Genomic DNA, 7,163 nt, shown 5'->3' with positions numbered 1-7,163 from the left:
TCTTTCCCTTGAAACAGATATTAAAGGGAGGCTGTTTTGAAAGTATTCATTTCCCTGAGGCATTTCAGAGCTCTAAACATTGTCAATGAACATATCAGCCAGAAGACAGGTCCCCCAGACCCCACGGCCATTATTTCAGTGGCCCATTACATCATTTTAAAATAGCAAGCTTGTAGAAATAAATGCAAATTCATTTCATCTCAAACTTGGAAAATCATTAGTATATCAAAGAGACATAGAAGTTATTTTCTTTCACTTATCCAAGACAAGTTGTTTTACATAATGTGACTTTTTTTCCCCAAAGGACAAGTTTACTTATTTACTTTTGAAATGGTTAGAGAAGCATTCGAGGCGGGAGTGTTATCTGATGGAAAAGGGATGATGTCTGCAAGATACCTTACAATAAATGTGATCAAAATCAAAAGTTTCTGCATTAAATAGAAACTGCAAGGATGAAAAGGAGATCTTTGAAAAAACTACGTGCAAAACCACAAGGAAAGAGGAGGTTTGCTTATTAGGGTAGAAGTGATGTTATCATTAGCCAGAAGGTAAAGTTGCTATCTTGCTTTCATCTTTTCCCAGAAGAGAAATAGCCTTCAAATTGGACATTGTACAACACAATTTTTTTTCAGAGCAAGGACATTTTCCTGAGTCTAACATTTGCAAGATACTACCGTAGAAAGGAATAGTGGGCACCGTAACTTGATTACCTTTCTGAGTAGGAACGAGAAAGAGGAAAGAGAAGGGAACATCATACATAAAGCAAGGTTTACGAACTCAAATGCCCATGGAGGAAGGTGGTGAGAGTGGCTGTTATGCAACATAAATTAAGTCATCCAGGTGTTTGAAAAACCCTTTCTCCCAGTTTTTTTCTCTGAATCATAGTACCATACTGCTATTATCCCCTTGCTTTTGAGAGGTATATTGGCACCTAATTCTGTAATACATAAAGCAACAGATAGTAAATGGCAATGATGAGCATACAGTCTCAGCATTTAAAAAAAAAAAAAAAGCATATTTGGGTATCACGGCAAACTGGAGAATATGTTCTTTGTCTAATAGAGGCAGTTAAGGTACTTATCACAACTTAAGTATGTTGTCCAAGATCTGCCCTGTCTTCCAGCCTTGCAAGAGAAACTGGAAATCCAGATTTAATGAGGAATCTCATACTTTTTAAAATATTATCATTTGTTTTTTAAATACATATTTTGATGAAGATAAATATTTAAGTGTATTTGTTTATTTGTATGTTTGTTTATATCACAGAATAGGTCAACACTGAGCACACCAAATAACATCTCTGTGGACCAGATAATTTCTACAGGCATTTGTCACCACTGGGTTTGTACAACTAAAGGGGGTGGGAGGTATTCTGAAATAAAGGCTGCCTATTGACCTGGCTCCAAAGACCTGACAACTATCCACTTGGAAAATTTCTAGAATGCCTGGATAATGAAGACTTGCTCCTTAAGTAGTACAAAGAAATACAATAGTTGGATTAATAAGAAGCCTAATTTTTCCCCCTTTTCTTGAATTTGTTCAGCTTTTACATAATCACTTAAACCTATTCAGTAAAGAATAATTTAAATATTATTGGGGATCTAGTGTGCTTCCACGTTGGAGAAAGGCAAATGAGACAGGATGTAGAATATGGTACAACCTCTGTCCTTGGTCATGACAGGGCATTAGCAGTAACCACTTGGTAGACTTCTAAGCTCTAAGGAGTATAATTTGAACGATGGCTCAGCTGAAGATACATCTTTTCTTAGATTTTCCACTCTCCAGAATATATCTGGGGAGAAATAAGATACCAAAGGGTAGAATTGCTCTTAAGAACACTATCGGATCTTACTGTTCATACTACTCTGAGATGCTTATGTGTATCTCGTTTGGTCCTCTGAATGGTTAAAGCCATCCATAGCATGGCTTAATATGGCTTAATAAATTGCTTCCAATGACACTGCAAGGAACTGACATCCATATATCCCTTAGTGTTACTGATACATCAACCCAGCAGGATCATTCCTGGTAAAGATATTACCTTTTAAAATTGTATACTGGATAATGCAAAATAACATCAAAAGAAGTAGCATATATGCCAATAAAATGGACAACCTGGAAGCAATGGGCAAATTCTTAGAAAAGCACAACCTTCCAAGACTGAAGCAGGAAGAGATAGAAAATATAAACAGACCAATCACAAGCACTGAAATTGAAACTGTGATTAAAAATCTTCCAACAAACAAAAGCCAATGACCAGATAGCTTCACAGGTGAATTCTATCAAACATTTAGAAAAGAGCTAACACCTATCCTTCTCAAACTCTTCCAAAATATAGCAGAGGGTGGAATACTCCCAAATTCATTCTGTGAGGTCACCATCACCCTGATAGCAAAACCAGATAAACATGTCACAAAGAAAGGAAACTACAGGCCAATATCACTGATGAACATAGATGTAAAAATCCTCAACAAAATACTAGCAAAGCAAATCCAACAGCACATTAAAAGGTTCATACACCATGAAAAAGTGGGATTCATCCCAGGAATGCAAGGATTCTTCAATATATGCAAATAAATCAATGTGATAAATCGTATTAACAAACTGAAGGGGAAAAACCATATGATCATCTCAATAGATGCAGAAAAAGCTTTTGACAAAATTCAACACCCATTTATAATAAAAACCCTCCAGAAAGCAGGCATAGAGGGAACTTACCTCAACATAAAAAAGGCCATATATGACAAACCCACAGCCAGCATCGTTCTCAAAGGGGAAGAACTGAAATCATTTCCACTAAGATCAGGAACAAGACAAGGATGTCCACTCTCACCACTGTTATTCAACATAGTTTTGGAAGTTTTAGCCACAGCAATCAGAGAAGAAAAAGAAATAAAAGGAATTGAAATTGGAAAGAAGAAGTAAAGTTGTCACTGTTCGAAGATGACATGATACTATACATAAAGAATCCTAAAGATGCTACCAGAAAACTACTAGAGCTAATCAATGAATTTGGTAAAGTAGCAGGATACAAAATTAATGCACAGAAATCTCTTGCATTCCTGTACACTAATGATGAAAAATCTGAAAGAGAAATTAAGGAAACACTCCCATTTACCACTGCAACAAAAAGAATAAAATACCTAGGAATAAACCTACCTAAGGAGACAAAAGACCTGTATACAGAAAACTGTAAGACACTGATGAGAAATTAAAGATGATACAAACAGATGGAGAGAAGTACCATGTTCTTGGATTGGAAGAATCAACATTGTGAAAATGGCTACACTACCCAAAGCAGTCGACAGATTCAGTGCAATCCCTATCAAACTACCACTGACATTTTTCACAGAACTAGAACAAAAAATTTAACAATTTGAATGGAAACACAAAAGACCCCGAATAGCCAAAGCAATCTTGAGAAAGAAAAAGGGAGCTGGAGGAATCAGACTATACTGCAAAGCTACAGTAATCAAGACAGTATGGTGCTGCCATACACAAAAATAAGCTCAAAATGGATTAAAGACCTAAATGTAAGGCCAGAAACTATCAAACTCTTAGAGGAAAACATAGGCAGAACACTCTATGACATAAATCACAGCAAGATCCTTCTTGACCCATCTCCTAGAGTAATGGAGATAAAAACAAAAATAAACAAATGGGACCTAATGAAACTTCAAAGCTTTTGCACAGCAAAGGAAACCATAAACAAGACCAAAAGACAGCCCTCAGAATGGGAGAAAATATTTGCAAATGAATCAACTGACAAAGGATTAATCTCTAAAATTTACAGGCAGCTCATGCAGCTCAATAACAAAAAAATAAACAACCCAATCCAAAAATGGGCAGAAGACCTAAATAGACATTTCTCCAAAGAAGATATACAGACTGCCAACAAACACATGAAAGAATGCTCAACATCATTAATCATTAGAGAAATGCAAATCAAAACTACAATGAGATATCATCTCACACCAGTCAGAATGGCCATCATCAAAAAATCTAGAAACAATAAATGCTGGAGAGGGTGTGGAGAAAAGGGAACACTCTTGCACTGCTGGTGGGAATGTGAATTGGTTCAGCCACTATGGAGAACAGTATGGAGGTTCCTTAAAAAACTACAAATAGAACTACCATATGACCCAGCAATCCCACTACTAGGTATATACCCTGAGGAAACCAGAATTCAGAAAGAGTCATGTACCAAAATGTTCATTGCAGCTCTATTTACAATAGCCCGGAGATGGAAACAACCTAAGTGCCCGTCGTCGGATGAATGGATAAAGAAGATGTGGCACATATATACAATGGAATATTACTCAGCCATAAAAAGAAACGAAATTGAGCTATTTGTAATGAGGTGGATAGATCTAGAGTCTGTCATACAGAGTGAAGTAAGTCAGAAAGAGAAGGACAAATACCGTATGCTAACACATATATATGGAATTTAAGAAAAAAAAATGTTATGAAGAACCTAGGGGTAAAACAGGAATAAAGACAGAGACCTACTGGAGAACAGACTTGAGGATATGGGGAGGGGGAAGGGTGAGGTGTGTTAGGGCGAGAGAGAGACATGGACATATATATACTAACAAACGTAAGGTAGATAGCCAGTGGGAAGCAGCCGCATGGCACAGGGAAACCGGCTCGGTTCTTTGTGGCTGCCTAGAGGGGTGGGATAGGGAGGGTGGGAGGGAGGGAGACAAAGAGGGAGGAGATATGGGAGCATGTATATATGTATAACTGACTCGCTCTGTTGTAAAGCAGAAGCTAGCGCACCATTGTGGAGCAATTGTACCCCAATAAAGATGTTAAAAAAAAAAAAAAAAAAAAAAAGACAGTATGGTGCTGGCACAAAAATAGAAGTATAGATCAATGGAACAGGATAGAAAACCCAGAGATAAACCGAATATATGGTCACCTTATTTTTGATAAAGGAGGCAAGCATAAACAGTGGAGAAAAGACAGCCTCTTCAATAAGTGGTGCTGGGAAAACTGGACTACATGTAAAAGAATGAAATTAGAGCAGTCCCTAACACCATACACAAAAATAAACTCACAATGGCTTAAAGACCTAAATGTAAGGCCAGACACTATCAAACTCTTAGAGGAAAACATAGGCAGAGCACCCTATGACATAAATCACAGCAAGATCCTTTTTGCCCCACCTCCTAGAGAAATAGAAATAAAAACAAAAATAAATAAATGGGACATAATGAAACTTCAAAGCTTTTGCACAGCACAGGAAACTGTAAACAAGATGAAAAGGCAAGTCTCCGAATGGGAGAAAATATTTGCAGGTGAAGTAAATGACAAAGGATTAATCTCCAAAATTTACAAGCAGCTCATGCAGCATAATATCAAAAAAGCAAACAACCCAATCCAAAAATGGGCAGAAGACCTAAATAGATATTTCTCCAAAGAAGATATACAGATTGCCACAAACACATGAAAGGATGCTCAACATCACTAACCATTAGAGAAATGCAAATCAAAACTACAATGAGATCTCATCTCACACCAGTCAGAATGGCCAACATCAAAAACTCTAGAAAGAGTAAATGCTGGAGTGAGTGTGGAGAAAAGGGAACCCTCTTGCACTGTTGGTGGGAAAGTAAATTGATACAGCCACTATAGAGAACAATATAGAGGTTCCTTAAAAAACTAAAAATAGAACTGCCATACGACCCAGCAATCCAACTACTGGGCATATACACTGAGAAAACCATAATTCAAAACTACTGGGCATATACCCTGAGGAAACCAGAATTCAGAAAGAGTCATGTACCACAATGTTCATTGCAACTCTATTTACAATAGCCAGGAGATGGAAGCAACCTAAGTGTTCATTGACAGATGAATGGATAAAGAAGATGTGGCACATATATACAATGGAATATTACTCAGCCATGAAAAGCAACAAAATTGCGTTTTTTGTAGTGAGGTGGATGGACCTAGAAACTGTCATACAGAGTGAAGTAAGTCAGAAAGAGAAAAATACCATATGCTAACACATATATACGGAATCTAAAAAAAAATAAATAAATAATGGTTCTGAAGAATCTAGGGTCAGGACAGGAATAAAGACGCAGATGTAGAGAATGGACTTGAGGACACGGGGAGGGGGAAGGGTAAACTGGGACGAAGTGAGAGAGTGGCTTGGACATATATACACTACCAAATGTAAAATAGATTGCTAGTGGGAAGGAGCCACATAGCACAGAGAGATCTGCTCGGTGCTTTGTGACCACCTAGAAGGGTGGGGTAGGGAGACGCAAGAAGGAGGGATATGGGGATATATGTATACGTATAGCTGATACACTTTGTTATACAGTGGAAATTAACATTGTAAAGCAATTACACTCCAGTAAAGATGTAAAACAAAACAAAACAAAACAAAACAAACTGTCTCAAAGTATAAATTAAAAAAGTAACAATAATCCCATTTATGGTGACCAACACTAGGTATTATCCATATTTTAAATATTTTCCAATTTATGCATTAAAAATGGCGTTTCATTTTTTAAAAACTTCCAGTGAGGTTGAGCATTTTTTTCCATATAAAATTAATTATTACAGACAGCTTGTAAGAATTAAAAAAATAATATAGTGACCACTAGGAAACAATGAATCCTCCCTTAAATTTTGTGATAAGATTACTAATTTACAAAATCAAGAAAATGAACGTTTCCCTGCATTTAACAATTTTTTGCAGTTTTTATGTTCACTTTAATGGTAATGGTATGTGATTTGAATGATAACATATTTCACTGAATAGGCAGCTGTTAGTGAAAAACAAACAACCCATATCCTAGTGATCATTAGAGCTACACAAAATAGCAATACTGATAATTTGGCATTTTTATTACACAGTGTGAAAGAAAGTGTTCAATGTTTATTTTAAAATATTTTTAAGATATTCAACACATTTTCCGTATAAAAAGTAAGCATTAAAATATAATGTAGGGCTTCCCTGGTGGCGCAGTGGTTGAGAGTCCGCCTGCTGATGCAGGGGACACGGGTTCGTGCCCCGGTCCGGGAAGATCCCACATACTGCGGAGCGGCTGGGCCCGTGAGACATGGCCGCTGGGCCTGCGCGTCCTGAGCCTGTGCTCTGCAATGGGAGAGACCACAGCAGTGAGAGGCCCGCGAACCGCAAAAAA

This window comes from Lipotes vexillifer, unplaced genomic scaffold (genome assembly GCF_000442215.2).
Source record: "Lipotes vexillifer unplaced genomic scaffold, Lipotes_vexillifer_v1.1 scaffold280, whole genome shotgun sequence".
Taxonomy (NCBI): Eukaryota; Metazoa; Chordata; class Mammalia; order Artiodactyla; family Lipotidae; genus Lipotes; species Lipotes vexillifer.
Note: the sequence above shows the minus strand (reverse complement) of the source record.